The sequence below is a fragment of the Canis lupus genome, chromosome 10, assembly GCF_011100685.1.
Source record: "Canis lupus familiaris isolate Mischka breed German Shepherd chromosome 10, alternate assembly UU_Cfam_GSD_1.0, whole genome shotgun sequence".
Classification (NCBI taxonomy): Eukaryota; Metazoa; Chordata; class Mammalia; order Carnivora; family Canidae; genus Canis; species Canis lupus.
The window spans coordinates 51,360,087-51,384,801 of NC_049231.1; the positions used below are offsets into that span (position 1 = coordinate 51,360,087).

Below are 24,715 nucleotides of genomic sequence, written 5' to 3' on the forward strand. Positions count from 1 at the left end.
TCATTTTTTTAAACTCTTTTGACGCCTTATGTATGTGCCCTGAAGTCTTATTATAGGGCTGTCCTTGAAACTAATGCTTTGGAACCACTTTAGGTCCTTCTCAGGTAAGTCCGAGAAAATTCTGCCTTTTGTGAAATTCCACTCTGCAACCAGTGGTGTGATAATGAGCTGCGGGATAGTCATTTTCTGCCCGTAATCTATTCGGCTTCTCAAGTGCTGACCAAGTGCTAGAAGGGAAAAGGCTTTGGCTGGGCTGGCATTGATTAAATGGGCTTGAAGATAATCCGTATTATCAAGGAATATTTTTCTGGGCAAAAATCCGCTACTAACCCTTGCAAGATGGGCTCTGCAAGAAATGAAGACAACATTTGATTAAATGCAATAGCTCTATATTAAAGAAACAAAACAAAGGAACCACAACACTTTGCTACCAACTCTTGAGTCATCTTATTGGTGCTGTCTTGACAAAGAGATGCCGTTCCTCTATGTGCTATGATGTCACCTTTGTCCAATCATAACCTTCCTTATGAGAGTGGGGGCTACTCTCTGGAGACAAGGTGAGTGACAGCAGCAAGCAACGCAGCAGTCACTAGGCAACAAGATCCAGCCTTCAGTGGAAGAGAATTTTAAAACATTTAACCCTCACGCTGTCAGGGCTGTTTGTTGCTGGTGTGGCAGTAATCTGTGGACAAAAGGCCTAATACGAACACTACAGATTTTTTTCTCAAGCTGTGTTCCTAAAGGCAACACAAAGACACTTCCTGTTTAGGCTTGGGACATTATTCAGTTTGAAAAGATTGGTAAAGTTAGAAATCTTTACAACCTCCTTTTCATAATGGTTAACAGTTTAAGCCTCATGATTATCAGCATGTTTGGACCTGCTAGTCGATGATTGTTCCCCACATACAACATACATACAGGTGTGTAGTCTGTGCCCTGCACAAAATCACACCACAGGGGGGTGAGTGGCACTGAAATCAGCCTGAGCTCCATTTGCCAAGATGCCCCCCTCTTCAGAAAGGTCCTTTATCAATTTCATTGCCTTGATGAGGCACCAAGTTTTCATTTGTCGGCCTGGAGGGGTTGCTTTTCCCAATTTACACAAAATTGTTATATGAGCTCTTGTGTGTGTAGGGGGTCAGGGGGGTAAAAGTACATCTTATTTTTTCCAACTAATCAGAAAGTTCAAGATTGTCCCTCCTCTTTCACTTGACTCTGTTAGAAAACTTAGCACCGGTCTGGACAGACCCAGGTGTGGCCTGGTGGTATTGTTTCCATACTGGATTTCCATCATCATCTCCTTCAGATGATTGTTTTGGCTTGTTTTGAGAAAAATTTAGATTTTTTCTCTCATAAATCTAATTTTTTATGGATTTGAAAGATATAATAGTTTAACATTTTTTCTGTACCTCAACAATTACGTGATGTAATGATTTCCTCAAGAAATCTTTTTTTTTTCTTTAGCCAGAAAAATAAATCAATTACCAGACAGTTTTAGGGTTGGTTTTCTGGAGGGAGGTTGGGGATATAGTTTATTATTTCACTTTTTGTGTTTTGTTTTTTGTTTTCTTTGAACACAGTTGACGCACAATGTTACATTAGTTTCTGGTGTACAACATGGTGATTCACCAACTCTATACATTATGCTCTGCTCATCACAAGTATGGCTACCATCTGTCACCATGCAATGCTGTTATAATACCATTGACTATATTCCCTATGCTGTGCCTTTTATTCCTGTGCCATAGGAGCAGGGGTGAACGGATGGGCCAAATGGGTGAAGGGAAGTGGAATATACAGGCTTTCAGTTATGGAATGAAGTCACCAGAATAAAAGGTATATAGCGTACAGGCAGTCTGGGTGGCTCAGAGGTTTAGCAACACCTTCAGCCCAGGGCCTGATCCTGGAGACCCGGGATCAAGTCCCACATCTGGCTCCCTGTATAGAGCCTGCTTCTGTCTCTGCCTCTCTCTCTCTCTGTATCTCTCATGAATAAACGAATAAAATATTTTTTTTAAAAAAGTGCATGCTATACTTTTTTTTTTTAAGATTTTATTCTTTATTCATGAGAGACAGAGAGAGAGAGAGAGAGAGGCAGAGATACAGGCAGAGGGAGAAGCAGACCCTCTGCAGGGAGCCTGATGTAGGACTCGATCCCAGACCCCGGGATCACGCCCTGAGTCAAAGTCAGACGCTCAACCGCTAAGCCACCCAGGCGTCCCCAGCATACACTTTTAAGTGAGCTTCTTGAGGATAGCGGTTACCATGTTTTCTCTAACAGTACCTGGCACATAGTAAGTGCACATATATCTTTTCATTAATAAGTTAATTATTTAATTGATTAATTAGTTAATGGTATTAGTTAATGGGGGATCCAACAGGAGAGAGTTATATATGTTAAAACTGTCAGACACCTTTTTTTATAAATGTTTTTATTTTTATTTTAATATTTTGTTTATTTATCCATGACAGACACAGAGAGTGAGAAAGGCAGAGACACAGGCAGAGGGAGAAGCAGGCTCCATGCAGGGAGCCCGACTCCGGACTCCAGGATCTCGCCCTGGGCCAAAGGCAGATGCTAAGCCGCTGAGCCACCCAGGGATCCCCTGTCAGACACCTTTCATGTTATCTAGTATAACACTCATTTTGCAGTTGAGTAAACTGAGACCCAAATAACTAACCAATTAATATACCTAGTTAAAAGCATAACCAGGTTTCCCTATGATTAGGTCAGTGTGGAGATGAACTTAGGTTATAAGTACGCAGAGGACAGATAACATTTTCATTGACCTTGCTATATGCCTTATCTAGTATCAGCTTTTTAACTTTGCAAAGTGTTTGGTTTTGTTTTGTTTTCATCATTGAAGTTTTTTACAATAAGGAGACAGGACTAAAACAAGATAAATTAGAGAAATAACACGGCCAAAGATTTACTAAGCCAAGTGTTTTATAAATCTTATTTAATCTTCACAGAGGATGAATCCAGGATGTACCCACAGACATTTGACTACCAAAACTTTCCTTATCCTAAAATCATTATTTTCCAGCCATTAGTCATTCATATTTTTTCATATCTGAATGTCACCTGTACTATTATTTCTTTGACATTTTTCTTCAAATTGCCCCCACCCACTTTTTAAAAAAGTTTGTTTCATTTTGTTTTGTTTGTTTTAGTAATCTCTACATCCAGTGTGGGGCTTGAACTTGCCACCTGAAGATTGAGTCACATGCTCTTCTGACAGCCAGCCACGCATCCTAACCCTACTTTTTTATTTGAGTATTATTCTAAATTGTAATACCCAGGAGATTAAAAAGTATGCTAGATATATATTATTTTCTAATTTACATTAAAATAGATATGTAACTATTAAAATAAAAAGATGTTGGTCTGTGTGCCACCTAAAATTATATCAAGGCTTCAGTGATAATAGTACCACTCTTTGGAAAATATTACATCGTCTAAAAGAGGAAAAGTCCATGCTGACAACAGATGATTTCATGTAATTCTAACAAACTCTTCATGAAGTTATATTAGATATTACAGTCTTATGTTCAAATTTACTACTGGCTTGCACTTTGTTCCTAAACGGTACTGTACTTTGCATCAGTCTATTTCCTCATCTGTCTTACAGCAGGTTGGATTAGATGAACTCTGAAGGCCAACATTCTAAGAGCTAAAATCATCTGTATTCTTTATTAATCCCTCCAGTTAGACAGAAGATCCTTGTGTCCAGGGAGATCCATATAATATAGTGGGAACAGTGACCACATATATGTGAATCACATGGTGATTCAAAGAAAATTATCCAAAGAAAATAATAGAATAAACATGCAAAAATGTATATGTGAACATATTAAATTCCCTATTCCCTAAATTCCCTACTGAAGACTTTCAAATGATTTCTTTAAGAAACAAAATTATGTATGTTGACAAAACATCCTTAATTTAAAAACAATTTTTTTTAATAGGCTCCATGACCAATGTGGGGCTTGAACTCACAACCCTGAGTTTGTTCTACTCACTGAGTCAATCAGGTGCCCCAACAAACCATTCTTACACTGGGATGTCTGGGTGGCTCAATTGGTTGAGTGAGCGAATCTTGATTTCAGCTCAGGTCTTGATCTCAGGGTTTTGAGTTCAAGCTCTGGGTTGGGCTCCATCCTAGAAAAACAAACAACACACACACTAAAAATAAAGAGCTGGACAAACATATCAAATAAGTAAAAAAAAGTGGTAAAATTAATATGAGACAAGATAGAATTTGAGGCAAAGAGATAGGATAAAGAGGAATTTTTTAAAAGATTTTATTTATTCATGAGATACACACACACAGAGATAGAGAGAGAGAGAGAGAAAGAGACAGAGAGAGAGAGAGAGAAGCAGGCTCCATGCAGGGAGCCAGACATGGGATTCCATCCCGGGACTCCAGGATCAGGCCCCTGGGCTGAAGGCGGCGCTAAACCGCTGAGCCCCCTGGGCTGCCCTAAAGAGGAATATTTTATTTTTACAGATGTATAGTTCGCCAAGATGTTATAATATGTTGTAAATATTTGTGGACAAAATAAATAAAGCAAAAATTCGTAGAAATATATAATTTGGTAAAATCACAGTGATAATGGAAATTTTAATAAATATTCCTCTGGGGATCCCTGTATGGCTCAGCGGTTTGGTGCCTGCCTTCGGCCCAGGGCGTGGTCCTGTAGTCCCAGGATCAGGTCCCACGTCAGGCTCCCTGCATGGAGCCTGCTTCTCCTTCTGCCTGTTTCTCTGCCTCTCTCTCTGTGTGTCACTCATGAATAAATACATAAAATATTTAAAATAAATAAATATTCCTCTGGATTTATACAACACAAAGAACAAAATGAGATAAAGTTTGGATTACATATAGTTAGAAAGCTTGAATTAATAGATACGTGTAGGACTTCGTATGCAACAAAAGTCTATCCTTGTCAAGTAGATATTTGAAAGGTAAAAATTACACTGTCAGTTTCTGACCATAGTGAAATAAAACAAGAAATTAATAAGAAAAAACTTTCCTCCCATCAAATTAAATTACTCAGAAATTATTCATACAAATTAAAATCAAAGAGGAAATCAAAACTGGAATTATAGATAATTTAGACATTCACATGCGAAAATACACAGTAAAAGATGTATTCAGGGGAAATACATAAAATTAAATGCTTTTATTAATAAACATGAAATGTTGAAATAAAGAAGGTAGAAAGAACAACAAAATAATATGAAGGCAAAAGTAAGAATTAATAAAAAGATAAAAGCAGAATCTAATTTATTGGGGAAAAAATATAGGCTTACTATATAAAACCCAGAGTTATTACTTTGAAGGTCAATGAAATAGAGAAACTTCTTGTGAGTCTGATTATGGAAATAAGCAAAACCACAGATACACAACATTCGAGGTGTAGAAGAGAGGCAACAAAAGGCACAACAAATTTTTATAAGAATACGTGCAATTTTATACAGTTCCTCTGAACATTTAGAGAGGCACCAGGCTGGCTCAGTCAGTAGAGCATGTGACTCTTGATCTCAGGGTTGTGAGTTCAAGCTCCATGTTGGACGTGGAATTCTGCTTCCAGAAACAAAAAACTAAACATTTAGATAAAATTAATAATGTAAAAGAAAAATGGAAAATCCAAAAAGACCAATTACTAGAAATTAATGGAAAAGTTTCTCAAACACTTCCCTACATCCTACATCCATTCCCCAAAGGAGTACCAGTCTGATGATTTAACAGATAAATTCTACCAGTTTATCAAGGAGCAGATAATTTCTCTCTTATTTCAACTGTTCCAAACAATAGGGAAAGGAGGAAAGTGTCATAGTTTATTTTACAAAGTTATAAATCCCTGATACCAAAACCAGAAAAATATCACAAAAATGCTATCAATCTCCAACAAAATGTAAAACTGGTAAAGATTTTCAAGGCTAATGTAACTCAATGTTGGCTTGGTGTTGATAGGTATATACATTGGTATAATCTCACGGGAAAGCTCTCATTACAACTTTTTAATGTTCCCATTTAACCTAGAAATTCAATTTTAAGGAACTCATCCAAAGAAAATAATAGAATAAACATGCAAAAATGTATACGTGTTTTTAAAAGCTCATATGGCATAGTTTACAATTGAGGAAATTTGGAAATAACTCTAATGGCCATCAACTGGGAATGTTAAGATCAATTATATTGGGGATCCCTGGGTGGCGCAGCAGTTTGGCGCCTGCCTTTGGCCCAGGGCGCGATCCTGGAGACCCGGGATCGAATGCCACGTCGGGCTCCCGGTGCATGGAGCCTGCTTCTCCCTCTGCCTGTGTCTCTGCCTCTCTCTCTCTGTGTGACTATCATAAATAAATTAAAAAAAAAAGATCAATTATATTGATTACAACAAATACTACAAAATTTTCAATAGGAATTGAATATATGTATTGACATGGAAAAACATCCATGGTCTATTGTTAAGTGCAAAAAAGAGATTATAGAACAGAATGTGTTGCACTTTATTTAACATAAATTAAACCACTATGTTTATAGATGTGTTTGCATATACTTTCAGAGAAGTCTAAAGGATTCCTAAATATGTGCGAGAGGTTATCTCTTCTTAGGTGTGATAGGAAGCTACTTTATGTAGTTCTGTGTTGTTTGAATTTTACCCTGAGTATAAAGAGGTAAACATAAGATTAGCACTTATGTAAATAGATAAATGGATAGGTAGGTAGGCAGGTAGATAAAAAATAAACACATGAATACATAAATAGATAAATAAAAGTGTTTCTATCTCTCTTGCTATTACCCCATGAGATCAAACGTAACTTTTGACTCTACTAATTTCCACTACCATCATTATACCAATATGCTTGCTTTTTCTCTTCCTTTTGTTAGTTCTTCTTAGAGACAGAGGAAAAAGAAATAGTTCATTTGATGGCCACTTATGAGACGTGATCCTCAAAGTTCTTCCTGAAATTTCTTTCTCTTTCTTCAGGTTTCCAATTATTTTAAAGTCATTTAATACCCGGTAAGGCATTCTCTTTGTTTCAGCCAGTTAGAATAGATTCCACTTCTTACAACAAAACCCTGAACAGCATTGAGAGCTATTAACACACACAACAAAAATAAAGGTTCACAAATTGGACTTACCTGGCAGATACATTTAAGGTTGCATCATCACAATCAATAGCTGGAAAACAAAACTGACTTACTTTACATGAACTTTGCTAAACTACAAATGAAGTTTCAGAGCTGGATGAAAATGGTTGTTTGTTGGGATTGTGAGTTATGAGATTCCAGGAGTATGAGTATTCATTGAAATGATGAAAACGGTAGTTACAAAATAATGCCAACATTCTTTCCTTGTTGTGAAAGTTTGTTAATCAGTTAGTTTTTCCTACACACAGTGAAAGGGCCCAACCAGGGACTCAGAAACTCATGAAACCTAAGTGTGAGAGGCAAAAATAATGCCTCCCCAAAGACTTTTCTTTCCTAATCCCTGAAACGTGTGACTATGTTACCTTTAGATGAGAAAGGAGAATGAAGGTTGCACATAGAATTAAGTTTGCTAATCAGATGACTTCAAACTAGGGGTCTCCTGGATTATCCAGGTGGGCTCAATGTAATTAGTGGGTCCTTACGTGGAAGAGGAAGGCGGAAGAATCAGTGTTGGAATGGCATGATGGGAGGAAGGCTTACCGGTCATTGTTGGCTTTGCAGAAGGATGGGGACCTGGGAGCCAAGGAATGCAGCAGCCTGTCCAAGCTGGAAAGGATAAGGTGAGCGACTCCCCTAGAACCTCTAGCAGGTACACAGCCCTGTGTGTGGCTACTTTGATTTTAGCCCTGGGAAGCCTCTTTCAAACTTATGATCTCCAGATAATAAATTAGTGTGAAGTCATTAAGTTTGTGGTAATTTGTTGTAACAGCAAGGGAAATGAATAACAATAGATTATGTGATCTATCAGTAAAAAAATGCATTTTCTGAGCTATACATCAAGAATAGCCTGAAAGTATGGGACAGGATCACTTCGTTAGTGATACTCTAAGCATTTCTCTAGCAGTAATAATAATGCGAAGACTAAATGCATCCTCATCTGTAATAATCTATTCTGTGAGTCTGGGCCTTAAAATATATTATGGCATCAAGAGAAATTATTGCATGCTGAACGTCTTCAACGTTTCCCTAATATTCAAAATTAATAACCTTCATGTATCAGCATCTTGCCCATTAATCAATGATGTAGGTTGCAGACCATCCTGCCTTGGCAGGTGGTGATTAGAACCCCATGCTGGCTGCCTAGATGCCCTTAAGTCCTCCAGTTTTTCTGAGATTATCTTACTTAAATAAAATTGTTAATACTGAAGTAGAATTGGCCTACTGAAATATCTGATGGGAAGTCAACATCCTAGTAAAGATTTCCGGAGATTCTGAGCCCACAATAGGTTGTGTAGGAATGCTTTTGTTTTTGCCAGAAATATCCCATCTCCAAATTCTACTGACTTTTCTTGATCTCCACTTTGCATTTTGCCTCCCACACCTGTTCCCTATTTTATATGCTGTATGACCCAACTAGATATTTTGCTTTCCAATCTCTTCACTCTCCCAAATACCATCGTGACTCAAGGCAATGACCATAGCAGGCTTTATTAATAGTTTGGAGCAAAGAAGGGTTTGCACTGAATAAAACACAGACAACCACTTAATGCTGAATAATATAATTTCTTATCTTTAAATGCACATTGGCCATTTCAAGACTGGGGAGCACCTTGTCACTTTTGCTTGTCTTCCTGCTGTAATTTTGGGTTTCCTCTCTTCTTCCTTGATCCTCTTTTTCCTCTTTATTCATTTTTAAAGATTTATTTATTTTTAAAGATTTTAAAGAGAGAGAGAGACCATGAGCAGGTGGGGCTGAGGGAGAGAAAGAATCTTAAGCAGCATGGAATTTAATGCAGGGCTTGATCTCATGACCCCTAGATCACGGCATGAGCTGAAATCAAGAATCAGACATTCAACCAACTGAACCACCCAGGCACCCCTCTTTTTCCTCCTCAGTTCAAAGCTCCCAAAATCATTAACTACTGCTCATTTCTTAGGGAGAACAGTTTACCTATGTCTCTGTCCCCATTGGTCCATCCAGCTACCCTACAGGAGCCTTGTCTTTTTAACAAAACTGGACCAAGGGGGTGGGGGGTCCTAAGACAAGACAGATTTCTTACTGAAAGTAATTCTTTTGTCAGTTTGCTGCAACAATTGTTTTCTCCCTCTACTCAAGTAATTTAAAGCTTTTTACATTTAAGATAAACGTCAATTTAGCAGAATATAAAATCCATCTGAGTTTTTGGAGTAAAACAGGAAAATATCAAATATCTTAATTGTATTGGGGCTGCTTAACACTATAGCCCCCAATTGGGGCATGGGTGCGTTTGCTTTCCTTTGCATTCAGAGTTACATAAATGGAAGCTTAAGAAGCCCTGGTCTGTTTCTATTTCACTTTTTCGTAATGAAAGTTTTCTTTTCTTTTTGTAATGAAAGTTTTCAAGCAAACACAAAAGGCACAAAAAATAGGATAATGAATTTTCATGTATTTGTAACCTAGTTTCAACAATTATTAGCATACGGCCAATCTTTTTTTTCTTTAAGATTTTATTTATTTATTTTTTTAAAGAGATAGAGCACAAGCAGGGGGAGGGACAGAGGGAGAGGGAGAAGACTCCCTGCTGAGCAGGGATCCTGATAATGTGGGGCTCAATTCCAGGACCCTAAGATCATGACCTAAGCCAAAGTCAGATGTTTAACTGACTGAGCCACCCACGTGCCCCTCAACATATGGCCAGTCTTGTCTCAGATATACGCCCCCTCATTCTCAGATATACCACCCTCTCCTACACTGGCTTATTTTATTTTGTTTATTTTTTAAAATATTTATGTATTCATGAGAGACACAGAGAGAGAGAGAGAGAGAGAGAGAGCGAGGCAGAGACACAGGCAGAGGGAGAAGCAGGCTCCATGCAGGGAGCCTGATGTGGGACTCGATCCTGGGTCTCCAGGACCAGGCCCTGGGCTGAAGGTGGCACTAAACCACTGAGCCACCCAGGCTGCCCTACAGTGGATTATTTTAAAATAAATTGCATACATCATATTCTATCCATAAATAACTTCATTATGTATATCTGAAAGATAAGGACAAATGTCTAGACAGTGTTCAACTGTCCCAATTGCCTCACAAAAGCCTTTTTCCAGTTTTTGAGAAGTGCTGTTTCCAGACCTTGTCCTTGTTATAATCCAAAAACACACATGTTTATCAGGCACTTGCATGAGAGTAGTTGCCACTTGGTAAGGAAAAGGAGATATTGTTTGAAGACTAGTCCAGCTTTGGTTTTGTTTTTAGAGGTTGGTTTTTTTTTTTTTTTTTTTTCTCTTTTTTTTCTCGAGTAAGACATCTCTAGAATGGTGTTCAATTCTCCAGATTAGTTGAATGGCATCTTTAATTTGCTCCATGAGGAGGCTTGTCTTTACAAGCAATTAACCAATGAACAACTTAATCATATGCAAGGCATTCTTGGTCCTGGGCCCTCTGTCACTCAGCAGCAGGGAAAGAACTTGGAGCTTTTAGAAAATCTGTGCTTTTGGAAGGCAAAGAAGAGAGCTGTGCAGAGATGGCCAGCTGAACCAACTATCTCCAGAGAGGACTGGCCACTAGGCCACTAGGTGGAGGGAGGCTCCTTGACCTCCTGCAAAAGTGGTCAGATTCAGTCTGTTGGAAGTCCAAGCAGTTCTGCTGAGCGGAATCGACTCACTGTCCACCATAAAAGCTCCTGCTGGGCAGATACCATCGAGTTAGCTGCTGTGTCTCCTGTGGCTAACAACAAAAGCACATAGCAGACCTTAGGAAGGTTGAGAGGCTCCAAGGCAGACAGACGGGTGTCTTCCTGCAACTGGGCAGGGATTCTGTGCACTGGAGGAATTGGGGGCTTTGCTGAGGAGGAGGAGGTGTGAGAGGTGGTAGCAAGGGTGAATGACTTGATTTGGGCAAGCCTGGGAACATGGCATAGGGGTGCCCTGTGTTCCCAGCGCTTTGGGGGCAAGGCAGTTAGGGGTGAGATATAGATGCTAAGAGGATGACCAAAAAGATACAATGACAGTTTGCCTATTTTTAAAACGTGTCCTGCTTTGGCTAACCCTGCAACCAGGTCTGTTGTCAGGGTCCTGGAACATAAACCCACACTATTGATACTTGAGTTAAGTACTTTAACCTGTGGAGAAATGGGTTGTTTGTGGGATGGCCCAGGACATGTCAGAACCAGGGAGAGGGTTTGGGAGAGTAGGTCAGATCAGGCAAGGGGAAGCCTTGGAATCTAGATAGACACACAGGGATAGTAAGTTGAGAGATGGACAGACGTATGGCAATGTATCTGCCAATTCACCCAAATGAGATTGATAATAAGTTTACTTATAGGTAGAATTAATAAGGTGAATGGATCATCCAAATTATCCTCTGAGGACTTTCCTTTGCTGAGGGCCATGGCTCCTCCTATGTTCATCCCCCCACAAAGATGCGGGTCCAGGTGGGAACCGACAGTCTGGCTTAGCTGAGTCAGGATCAGTGGTGTTTGTTAGAGGACCAACAGGTGAACAATTAGCCAAGATCTGGCTACTAAAAGTATGAGGAAGAACCCGACAGCATGAATCAGGAACTCGATTTGCAAGGGATTATTGCATGCTGAGGATGAAGAGCCATACAGTACTGCATTTATCAGGCAAAGACTGGGTCACGAGGAAACATGGAGTATAGAATGAAAGAAAAGAAAGCTTCTAGGCCTACTCCATACTGAATCAGTCAGCCTCAGACCCAGGGCTCCTGTTTCTCCATGTCTTGGCCTTGGATGGTAGGCTCTGGAGTGCGTGGTGAAGAGGAGCCTGTAGGTAGGAGTTCCAGAGGTTTTAGGGTAAGGATAGAAGTATTGCAAGATGAGGGATTTCAATGTATCAAACTATATGAGCTTCTCAAATGGCCTGTATATTTCTTAGGCAAATCTAGTTGCTGAACTGAGCTCTGTCTCCAAGTGACATGTTTTGTGGCACATGGGAGGATGCTGCACACCCCTGGCCTCTTCCAAGGGTTGACTTCCAAGCAACATTTAATTTAGATTTACTGAGATCTAATGATTTAGATTTAGATTTTTTTAGATCTGAGATTTAGATTTACTGAGATTTAGGTCTCAGTAGATGTCATTTCCTCCCTGATCCCAGACCTCTACCTACGTGTGCTCCCTTAGCATCCTGACGTGGCACTATCACACTGACAAAGTAGCCCATTTTCTGGTCCATATGCCCCACTGTTTGCATTTAACTTTTGTAAATCAGTGTACCCAATGGGTCTGAATGTGATGTTTTTTGTATAGCTGTATAATGCCGAGATTACTTATGAAATGTCTAAATGAAACTTTTCACCCTTGTATAGCCAAAATAAAGTGTTTGTTGGAAAATAGCTGATAATTGTCTAACTTGTATGGTGTGAAACAACACCCATTGTTGAAACCAAGGAGAGCCCAGACAGCCAAAATATCATGGTACGGTTGGACTGCCAAAGGGGAAATTTATAGCTAAATGCTATTTTAGAAGAGATGGAAGATCTCCTATCAATTACTTAAACTTTCAGCTTTAGAGACTAGTAAAGGAAAAATGAACTAAACCCAAAGGAAGTGGAAGAAATGGAATGATAAAGGTAAGTGTGGAAATAAAGTAGAAACCCAACGGAAAACTGTAACAAAATGAAAAAATGTCTCTTTGAAAAGAATATAGACGAACTTTTAGCTTGACTGACCAAGAGCGAAAAAAGATAAAAGAAACAAATTACAGATATCAGGAATGAAATAAGAACATTGTTACCAACTTTACAGCAATGAAAAGAATTCTAATGAAATCATGAACAATGGTTTGCCAATAAATTAGTTAACTTATGAAATGGAAACTTCCCTAGAAAGAAATGAATTACTGAAACTGACTCAAGAAGAAAATAGAAAATAAATATGTGTATATAAGCACTTTTTCTGGAAGAATTTTTTTTCAGAGAAGTTTTACATTCACAGCAAAATTGAGAGGAAGCGCCAGAGATTTCCCACATATCCTCTGTCCCACACATGTATCCCCCATTATCGATAGTCCCCCAGAGTGGGACATTTGTGACAACTGATGAACTTACATTAACATGTCATAATCTCCCAAAGTCCATAGTTTACATCATTACTCTTGGAGTTGTACATTCTATAGGTTTGGACAATTTATAATGACATGCATCTATCATTATGGTATCATGCAGAGTATCTTCACTGCCCCCAAATCCTCTGTGCTCTGCTTATTAATCCCTTTCTTCCACCATTGATCTTTTTAAAGATTTATTTATTTGAGGGGGGGGGGGGGAGAGAGAGAGAGAATCCTCAAGCAGACTATATGCTGAGTGTGGAACCTGATGCAGGACTTGATTCTAGGACCCTGAGATCAATATGTGAGTTGAAATCAAGAGTCAGACACTTGACTGACTGAGCCACCCAGGCACACCCCCGCCTTGATCTTTTTATTGTCTCCATAATTTTACCTTTTCCAGAATGTGTTTTAGTTGAAATGGTAGAGTATATAGCTTTTTCTGTTGATTTCTTTCCTTTGGTAATATATATTTAAGCTTCTTCCATGTCTTTTCATGGGTTGACAGATTATTTATTTTTAGCATTGAATAATATTCCATTGCCAGGATGTACCAGGTTTACTTATCCATTCACCTATTGAAGGACATCCTGGTTGCTTCCAAGTTTTGGCAATTATGAATAAAGCTGCTATAAACATCCATACGCAGGTTTTTTGTGTGGATAAAGTTTCTGTCTCCTATGAGTAAATACCAAGGGGCTCAAGTGCTAGATCATATAGTACAAGTATGTTTAGTTTCATAAGACTGTCTTCTAAAAAAAAAAAAAAAAAAAAGACTGTCTTCTAAAGTTGCTGTACCATTTTTGCATTCCTACCAGCAATTATGAAAGTTCCTGTTTCTCCATATCCTCACCAGCACTTGATATTGTCAGTATTCCAGATTTTGGTCATTCTAAAAGGAATGTAATGGTATCTCACTCTTTTTGGTTTGGTTGGTTGGGTTATTTTGAGGTGATACTCAAACGTCCTTTAATGTAAATATAACATACTTTTAAAAAACCAACAAATATTCACAATTTTTCAGAAATCTTTTACTCATATGCTGCTCCTTTGTTAGATTTTTAGAGCTACCCAAAGACTTTAAGGGTAGGCCAAGGGGAAGAACCATGTAGATTCTTTCTCAAGTAGCCTTTTTAGATTTATTTCTCATATTCTCACTACACATGTTTAGACATACGGAGCTTGCCCCAGTACTGCCTCTTCTAGGTCAAGTCATACGGGCTCAGGACTTTCTGTATCCCCAGCATGCTGACTGTGGCTATGAGCTCAAAGGTCCAGAGGGTTTGGTTATTCTGTTTTCATTCTTCTTGATCTTTCTTCATCTTTCCTAGAGTCTCATGGTTCACTGCCTTTGCTAGGAAGGGCAACTTGTGGTCAACCTGGTCAAGGAAACGCTGTATCTCTTTGAATTCACAACCCACACCCATGTCTACTATGAGACGACCAGCCTTCCTCTACGGGAGTCACATAATGATCAATGGCACCTTTGCCTCCTCCACCACATGCAAGTGATGGACTTGAAAGGGGCTGACTCTCTATGAGGCAAACATGTTCTTGGGGTTCATAGAGCAGTAGATTGTCAGGCACATCATTCAAAATGTCCCCAATGGAGGTAACTACCACCCAGTGCCAAGATTCCAAAACTGCCTTCTGGGAACTCAGTAGCTTCAATAGAAGGTCCTCATATGTCACTCAAGTCTTGAGGTTCTCTTCTTCCTTTTGGCACAGTGGTGCCCTTTCAACAAATCCAAGCATAGGCCTTTCAGGAATGGAAACATCCTCAAAAGTTGGCACCAGGAATAACATCTGTAGGCCAGCGCTGGTGGGAGTGGCTGCCCAAAAATCAGGCAGTGGTGCTTACAAGAGTGGCACCCTGACATAAGCCAGCAGACACCACACGGCCATGTGGGTCAGGCCAGCCGGGGTGGCCACAGCTACCACAGCAACTACCTCTACCAGGGACAAGGGTGGCAGCACTGGAATCTGTTCAAGGCTGCTAGTATTACCTTGATTTAATTTGCATTTCCTAATGACATATGATGTTGAATATCTTTTCATATGCTTATTTGCTATCTTCTTAGATGAGGTGTCTGTTAAGGCCTTTGGTCCATTCTTTTAATCAGTTGTTTTCTTATTGAGTTTTAAGAATTTTCTGTATATTTTGGATACCTGTCTTTTATCAGAGGTGTCTTTTGCTAATATTTTCTCCCTCTCTATGGCCTGTCTTCTCATTCTCTTGATGTTGGGTTTTGCAGAGAGAAAGGTGTTCATTTTAATGAAGTCCAGCTTGTTGATGGTTTTTTTCATGGATTGTGCCTTTGGGGTTGTATCTAAAAGTCACCACAGTTCCTAAGGTTACCCAGGTTTTCTCCTGTGTTTTCTTCTGGGAATTTTACAATTTTGCATTTTACATTTAGGTCTGTGATAATTTCTGTGAAAGGTATGATATCTGTGTCTAGGGTTTTTGTTTTGATTTGTTGTTTTGCACATGGAAGAATATTTTCCTTTTAAGAATAGTTTTTCTTTTAATGTATATTCAATGCAGGTACAAGTGAAGAGCCGATAAGCACAAAAGAGGAAAACAACTCCATGATCTGAAGATAACTGGTACCATTTTGCAGTGAAACCTTTAGACACATGCACATAATGCAGGAATGTAACAGGATTTATTTTTTTTTAAGATTTTTATTTATTCATTCATGAGAGACACAGAGAGAGGGGCAGAGACACAGGCACAGGGAGAGGAAGGCTCCATGCAGGGAGCCCGATGTGGGACTCGATCACAGGATCCTGGGATTACGACCTGAGCCAAAGGCAGACCTTCAACCACTGAGCCACTCAGGCGTCCTTGTAACAGGATTTAAAATGAGACTTTGTGCTTACTTTAGGTTGAAGCCCTGAAGGTTGATAACAATACAATAGGTACCCAAGGACCCTATATCCCAAATATCTTAATTAAGGTGGTATGACTTCTGTTCAACTGACACAGGTAAACTGAGAGATCATGAAACAAGCTCTGCCAGCTTTGAGCAATCACCCTTCTAGCCTATAACAGTGAGGGCTGAAGAGCAGTGAAAGAAAATTCTATTGAGAGCCTGCCACCTCCAAGGGGGAGAAGAGTGCAGCCTCTCATCCCAAGCCAAGTGGGAGACTATTGAGGAGACCCAGAGAGCTAGATGTGTGCTTCCTAGAGCTTGGGGACTGGTGTCTGCCTTTTGCCAAGAGATGCTCACAGGTGAGAGATTGTAGCTGTGCCTAAGTCTGCACAACAGCAGGGGAAAGGATTGGCCTTCCTCGGTGGCAGGCAGAGATGCATCAGCTTCACTGGGACCCTGGGAACCTGAGGAGGGAGCTGGCCGGGGTAGTTTTAAAAGGGAACCACCCCACAAAACTCCTGAGCAGTAGGGCAAAGGGCCCAAAGGAGAAAGTGGAAGGGGGACTGCCAGAGACTGCATGGGCTAAGAGAACAGGAAGCTTTCGGCTGTGAGAGACACAGTCCTCCACGAGGAATCTTGGGAGCAGCCTGCAGAAGCACCTGCCAGAGAAAGAGGCTGCAGAGGTGCACGTGGGACACCCGCAGGAGCCAACGTGGTCCAGGACTGTGCCTGCTGCTGAAGATGCCGCACCCCCCCTCCCCCAGGACGTTTTAATTCTCAGAGTAAGACTGCCCAACTGACTGAAAGGGACCAGAAATGCTTTGAGACCTGCCTGAGATTCCACCCACGGGCTGCAAAAGGACAAATCCAGAGACCAGGTCCAAAGTAAATGTGGGAGAAAGGAAACAGCTGCTTTAGTATTGCCCTTGTGCCTGTCTTATTCAACAAAACAGAATGAATATCAAAATTATTTTATTTATTTATTTATTTATTTATTATTTATAGATTTTATTTGTTTATTCACTAGACACACAGAGAGGCAGAGACATAGACAGAAGGGGAATCAGGCTCCCTGGGAGAGCCTGATGTGAGACTTGATCCCCAGACCCTGGGATCACATCCCGAGCTGAAGGCAGACCCTCAAGCCCTGAGCCCCCCAGGTGCCCCATAAAAATTATTTTTAAACAAGCAATGGATCATATTGGGTTCCTAGATAGATAAAATGACAAGTGTATGTAAAGCTCCTAACTTGATGTTTGGCACATAATAAATGCGCTAGTGTATTATCTATTATCATTATCATCATCATTCTTAATGATTTTGTAACTTGCCTTTTTTCATTTAATGATATATCCTAAATATATATTTTCATGCCAATAAATACAATTATGGCCCATAGCCAGAATGTGAGATCCACATTATCTGTTTATTTAGTAATGTATCCTTCTATTTATAACAGTGCCTGGCATATTGCAAGTAATCAATATAAAATTGTTCAATGAATTATTTCAAGTAGATGCAGTGTTGTTGTATGGATTGTACTATAGTCATTGATCTTCTATTTTTGGTTAGAAAACATTGCAAACAACCACATCTAGGTGCTTTTCAGTCTTTCATGGTTATAAACCAGTCTCTAACAAATATCCTTAGTTTTGTATCTTTGTGTAGATCCTTAATTATTTTCTTGGTATAAATTCTTAGAAGAGGAACTGCAGGTCAAAAGGTATAAACATTTCATTAAAACTTTGAAAATTCTTGCCAAATTGCCCTCTGGAGGGATTTTGAGACTAAGAAAGAACTAGGAATTTCCCGAGATTATTATTTTTTTTTATCTTTGCATATCTCTGGATATTTCCCAGTTCCAAGAGTTTTGGCACAGCTTCAACACAAGAAGGGTTTCTGCAAGGTTGATCATAAAAGCATATTTCAGGAACTTATTCTAGGGTAGAGTTGACTGAGTGAAATGGAAGGAAAAACAGAGCATTTGGCAACAGAAGCAATGTGAGTAACTCCTCGTCCCAGGAAGTCTCAGCCTCGAAGAGCACGGATTTATCTCCAAGCATCTCAATGAAGATTATAGGTCAAAATACAACTATTTATTGAGCACCTACTAAGTGTGCACTGCACTGACCACTTTGGAGTGCAGTGGCCTGTCTCTGCCATTCCTCACCACACCGCACCCCCCCACTCTGCGCCCAGGCTGAGAGCTCTCCAGGGGAGAGCTTTGTTGGCTTCATCTTGCATCCCTGGCACGCAGCAGGAGAAAGGCAGTCGATGGAATACATGTTTGTAAGACTGAACAAAACTCTTCTAGGAAAATTCTAGAGGGGTTGGCACCAACTCTGTAAAGCAAACACACATACATATACTCGAATGACTAAAATCAAAAGTGAGAAACAACCACTGTCATCTTATGCTCTCACACTAGAAGTTCAGGCAGATTTTGGGTATTGAGCCCCTGCTTAGATCTACTGTCCCCGGATTCATTCAGTACCAGGGTCCAGTAAGAACTGATCATTGTAATGAGGCCGCTGTGTTCCGTTGGGTGAAATAGCAGGCAAAAATTGAAGCCATTAGAAGCTTGAGACCCTGAGCCAAAGAACTCAAAAGGTTGAATACCTCTCTTCGGATCTGTGGGCTGAATCTGCATTTGGGGCTTTGGCAGGTTCCCCGGATATTGTCAGTGGGTGAAAGAAACAATATGGCAGGAATGGCTGTCTGCCTACCCAATGTCTATTCACTCCTGCTTCTTTACTATAGAACCAATATTATTATTAGAGACAGTAAAGCCTCTAACTAAAAAATTTTATTTCCAGACCTGCTTTGAGGACAGATAGAAAGGGAGCTGCTGGGTGGGTCTTCCAGAACCATTCCTAAAGGATCCTTATCCATCTTCCTGACTTCCTTGCTTCTTTCTTCTTCGTACCCAGATCACAGACACAATAGCTGGAGCTCCAGCAGCCATTCTGCAGCCACAAACTTGAGGTCGAAAAATCAATACTAGGGATATTAAAGCAGAAAGGATAGGAGACTTGAACAGACCAGCCCAACACTACCTGCTTCCAAGCTTTGTTTTACTTGAGAGAGAAGCAAACCCCTATTTGTTTAACTACTGTCACTTGAGGATTCTCTTAGTAAAGGCTAAAGGTAATTGCTAATGGAATGACTTTCTATGGGGTGAAGGACACAGTAGTACCCCTAGGATCACTTTGTAAATTTTTTGGGGGGGAGATGTGTTTTTATTGTCACAATATACGGCACTACTTGTATTTAGTTACCAAGAGCCTGAGATGTCTTGTCCCAGATATTCATAGAGATTTAAAACAACAGCAACAAAATGTTTATGATTACCTGTGTCTTAAACATAATTGCATTTTACAAATAAATGTATTTTTTACATGGTTTCAGATATACCTACTTTTTCCAGGAATGTGACTGCCTTGTAAAACGAAAATTTGGAGGGTACCTGGGTGGCTCAGTATCTCTCCTCAAATGGATAGGTAAAATCTTTCTTTTAAAAAGATTTTTATTTATTTATTTGAGAGAGAGAGGGTGAGAGAGAGGGAGAGAGAGCACAGACAAGGGAAGCGGCAGGCAGAGGGAGAGGGAGACGCAGGGTCTCTGCTGAGCAGGGAGCCTGATGTGGGGCTTGATCCTAGAGGGGCTTGATCCCAGGGTCCTGGGATCATGACCTGAGCTGAAGGCAGACGCTCAACCAACTGAGCCACCCAGGTGCCCCTGGATAGGTAAAATCTTTAAAAAAAAATTTTTATACTGTTTTTTGGAACATTACAAAGATTTGTTCACTATTTGCAAAATTATATCACCAATGGCAGCTAGTTGTATGCAGTGTAACACACTATATTGGTCTAAGTTTATAGTCCCATCCGTGGTGAGTGTATCAATAATTACAACACTGACTCCTTTGTTTTATCTTCTATTATAGTTGAGCCTAAGCATTTCCATGTTGAAATCCATATTGCTTTATTACAAATTACCACCCTTTTATTTCTTCTTTGAATCTTTCCAGTCAAGACATTATGCTGATTTTATTTTTGAGAAGGTGTGTGGTAGGTAGGTCATATTATCTATGTATTTCATGTCAGGATCATAAAGTGTGTTCCATGAAGTGGGGAGGAGGACATTGGTCTTGCCAGTGTCTGTCGTCCTAACTCATACACACTCAGCCTCCATCTGCTTTCTTTGCCTTCGTGTGAAAAGGCAGAAAGGACTGGCAGTAGAGAGCTGAGTGTTTGGGGTCTATGCGTCAAGCAAAAGAGGCCTTTTTTTTTTTTTTTTTTACATTTATCTGTGGCAAGCCAGGCTTTAGGCATAAGTGCAGAAGATGCATCATGTGCACTGCCATTTGAGAGCTAATTATCTCTGAGAGAGTTGAGTGTTAATCCGTGATCCGCCACCGACAACTCCGTACACATTAGTTTTTCAGAGGACACAGAATTAGGCCAGAACTCTGTGTTGACAGAGGGGGAGGGAGAGCAAGGCACAGTTCTGGAACTCCAGGGACTGAGGAAGGAGAGAGCGGGGAGGTGAGGAAACCACAGTGGCCATCTGGGGGTAGGGGAGGAGTGCCAGGGCACTGAGGGCACCTGCAGCCAGCATGGCCAGCCCGCCGATCGCCTTGGTCACCCCTCCGGAGCGACGGAATTAACCACATCTCACACTCCTTAATTGGAGCAGATAATTGGGGAGCTGGCTTTGTGCACAGGAAGTGTGTGCAGTGAGATTTGGCGGAGTGGAACAGGAAGAATGGGGACCACCTGATTTCATCTTGTGCCAAGGAGGGCGACACAAAGCGGCAGTGTCTCCTATGAGCTTGGCGCGGGCAGATCAGGGGGACGGGGGGCCCTGTGCAAACCGGCGGGTGGCGGATCTTCCGGGGCAGGTCGCTGGAGCAGACGACAGCCAGCAGCTCTGTGACTTTGGGCAGGTAACTTAACCGCTCTGTGTGTGTTTCCTCATCTGTGAAACAACTGAGGAACTACAAATCCCCCTTAAAATTCCGTCACTCCTTTCCTGGGCAGGGGGTGGCAGGGGCATGGCCTACTTCCTTGACACCCCAGTACCCCCCCGCCCCCGCCCAGAGGGGTGTGAAACAAATAAGGACAATCCTTGTTGGGCAGGGGGTTAAATCTTTACCTTCTCCCCAGATAAATCTCAAGGCACTTCAGACTGGGAGATACCTTGGTCCAACTTCCCGAGCCAGCCCTTGGCTGGTCTTCTCTCAGAGGTGCCGGGATAGGCACTGGTTAGAGAGGGCTGTTGCCAGGACGACAGAAACCAAACAGGGGCGAAGGTGTCATTATTTCTGAGGATGTGGTTAAGTGAGGCATTCACCTGATGACCATCCCGTGACTGTCAGGCTTCTTTTCGAGTTACTTTTTGGAATCTTCATCCCCAGAAAACCCTTTGTTGTGAAATGTGCTCAGGTCCAGAAAGCAAGTGAGGGCCAGTCAGCAATACTCCCAGTGTGAACTCTGGAATAGCATTTCTTTAGAAAGATTCATCCTCGTTTTGCTCCTGGCTTAGTGCTGCTTCTGTGATGACTGTTTCCTGGGGATTTCCAACCTGAACAGCAAGGAGCCCAGGCCCCAGCTCACGCCCACACTGAGGACAGAGACAGCTGCATTTATTCCCACAAGTGGTAGACAAAGAGAATCAAGAGACTGAACTCTTGTGACCCTGGGTGATTCTCTACTTCCCTGAGTACTGGGATAGCAACTGAGGCATTTGATGATCTCTATTGTTGAGGGAAAGTTGAGGACCAGTTGCCAAAGCACCCTGAATACCCATTCGTAACAGACATTATTACTTTCATTATTTTGTCTTTTGCTCAAAACTTCTTTTTCATGATCTAGCAATTACACATGAGACCAAATAATTTTATGAAATTATAAAATTTTAGTAAAATCATTTGGTGTAGAGTTATTCACGAATAATATCACCATTCATTAAAAATGTTTAAATGCAGAAATGCATTAGTATTTGTCTTATTAAGCTTGATCATCACAAATAACTTAGTCTGAATTACAGCCAGTGTAATCTCATGAAAGTGATAAAGTAGAGGAGCGACTCTTGATCTTGGGATTGTGAGTTCCAGCCCCATGTTGGGTATAGAGATTAGTTAAATAAATAGAACTTTTAAAAAAGTAATTAAGTGTAAAAAAAATATGGCCTAGCTATAAAAATCGTCAAACATCTCCAAAGAGAAAATGAAGTCTCATATGTCATTCCCACAACTAGCCTGTAACAGATTTTTTAATCAGCAAATCCATAACAACATTTTCCTCACTGAGCTGTTGTGAGGATTCAATGAGAGTATCAAGTTATTGGTGCCCAATGGGCATCTAGTAAATTATAGTTATTAATATGTTTATAGCCTCAAAACCGACACAGCTACACACAGGCACATATGTGCGTGTGCATGCACACACATTCTCTCTTCTGGTTCTTTTACAGACAGACCAACTGGTGGAGATGAATGAATACTCTCCTCAGAATGAGAGCATGAAAGGCAGTCATCTATTCTTTGCTTTTTGGGGTGGGGATCAGTATCTAAGATGAGAAACTATCCCTTCATGCCCCCAGGAATCCAGCCCTGGCTAGGTCAGCTCCTGAACTCACACTTCCAGGATAACTGGGAACACAAACCTAGTAAGTGTAAGGAACAATCCAAGACTGCACTTGAGTAAGTAACAGCTGGATTTTGCGGTGTAGGTGGGGTTTGGACTTCATGATCCATCTGGAGCAGTTTATGGGTCTGTGGCTACAAATGCTGTGCTGAAATCTCTGTGGAAGAGGTGCACATGTGCTCTGCCTTGGAGGAGAAGTGAAGCCACCCGGTGGGGTGGGAGGCAATGTGAAGGACCAAAAAAGTCCATTTTCTCTGGGACAGGTGGACCACGAGGCTGATGACAGAGGCTTATGGTGTTATAAAAAATGGTGTCTTGGGATGGTCCCGCATCACTTTGATAAGAGATAAATTTGGGTTCCCTGAATCTTGTGTTGTAGGCCAGCCACCAACACAGGGTTCCTCACATCACATACACTTTAAGGTGTTACTTAAGTTGAAAGGTTTGGATGTTACAGATAACCCCAGCCACGTGAATTTTCAATAGCAAACTAGTGGGTAAAGTTGACAGGTTGTTCATGTTCTGTCTACTACCCTTCCCTCTGTCTGTTCTAGCCCAAAACTAATGGCTTCTTCTCCCACCTGGAAATGAGGGCTCGGTCTAAGGAAGGGGGTCTGTGTTCTGTCATTGACATGGTAAAGCGAGTCAAGATGGCCAATCAATAGGTATATACATATATCCAGTGAGGTGCACAAATGTGCATTGTACAGCTTGAAGAACCTTTCAATGAGTACACCTGTGCAAACACCCCCTAGACTAAGAGTGAGAACACTTTCAGATCCTTCACAAGCACATGAGCATTTGAACCATATATTTTTTAAAGATTTTATTTACTTATTCATGAGAGATATATATATAGAGAGAGAGGCAGAGACACAGGCTGAGGGAGAAGCAGGCTCCCAGCGGGGAGCCTGATGTGGGACTCGATCCCAGGATGCCAGGATCACAACCTGAGCCAGAGGTAGACGCTCAACCACTGGGCTATCTAGGTGCCCAAACCATATTTTTATATAATAAAATGTATTTGTCCTCTGGAAAAGACATTAACTTGGGAAATAAGTGGGAGGATGGGAGAAGCTCTGTATGGATAAGACATACCAATTAGCTGATTATTATTAAGTGAACATGTACGGAGTGCCCACTGTAATCATGATTCACGTGTGTTCAAGGTTAGCCTTGGAACTGGTGTCATGACCCTCAGACTCACCTCTTTGTCTTCCCTTTAGTTTCACCACCACTGTTCTGATGAGACTCCCACGGTGTCTCCTGGACCAGTGATACAGCTTCCTAACTGGTCTCACTGCCTCCAGCTTCTCCAGCTATTTTTTAATACCATGAACCTACTCACATACTTCTCTGCTAAAGCCCCATTAGTGGGTCTCCACTGCCACAGCCTGGATCCTGTCTCCTCTCCACCATGCACCTGGCCAGAAGGTCATAACTGACTCATAACTGGCTCACTGCCACATGACCTTGTTTCTTATTCTCAAATACATGGCTTTCAGGTGCTGTTCCCTATGCCTGGAATGGCTTTCCTTGCATCGCCCCCCAAATCTTCCACTAAACCTCAGAGCATCATGTATTGCTTTCTTTTTCTCACACCCCATATCCAGTCTGCCAAGGAATCCAGGTAAATTTTGGTATATCTACTTCAGAATACCACCGCCCCCCCCCCCCCCAAAAAAAAGAATACTCCCAGAATCTGCCTAGGACTTACTGTCTCCACTATGGCTAATCTCTGAGACTGTCCCTCACATCGATCATGACGCTAACTTCCTAAATGGCCCCCTGACTCCTGTCCTTGCCCTCCCACCCACTCATAGCCCGCTCTCAACACAGCAGCTAGAGTGACCTTCTTAACACGGAAGTCAGATCATGTCATACCCTGCACAAAACCATCCAAAGCAAGAGTGGGCTGAGAGGCACTCCTGCGCATGCTCTCTGTGTTTGGTGGTGTCACGTCAGTAGCTTAGAATTGGCG

At 41.0% G+C, this 24,715-nt stretch overlaps 1 pseudogene; it reads right to left on the bottom strand.

The window, feature by feature from the left end:
- Positions 1–14,365: 14,365 nt before the first annotated feature.
- Positions 14,366–15,113, bottom strand: LOC100856396 (annotated as a pseudogene).
- Between the last annotated feature and the right edge of the window lie 9,602 nt (positions 15,114–24,715).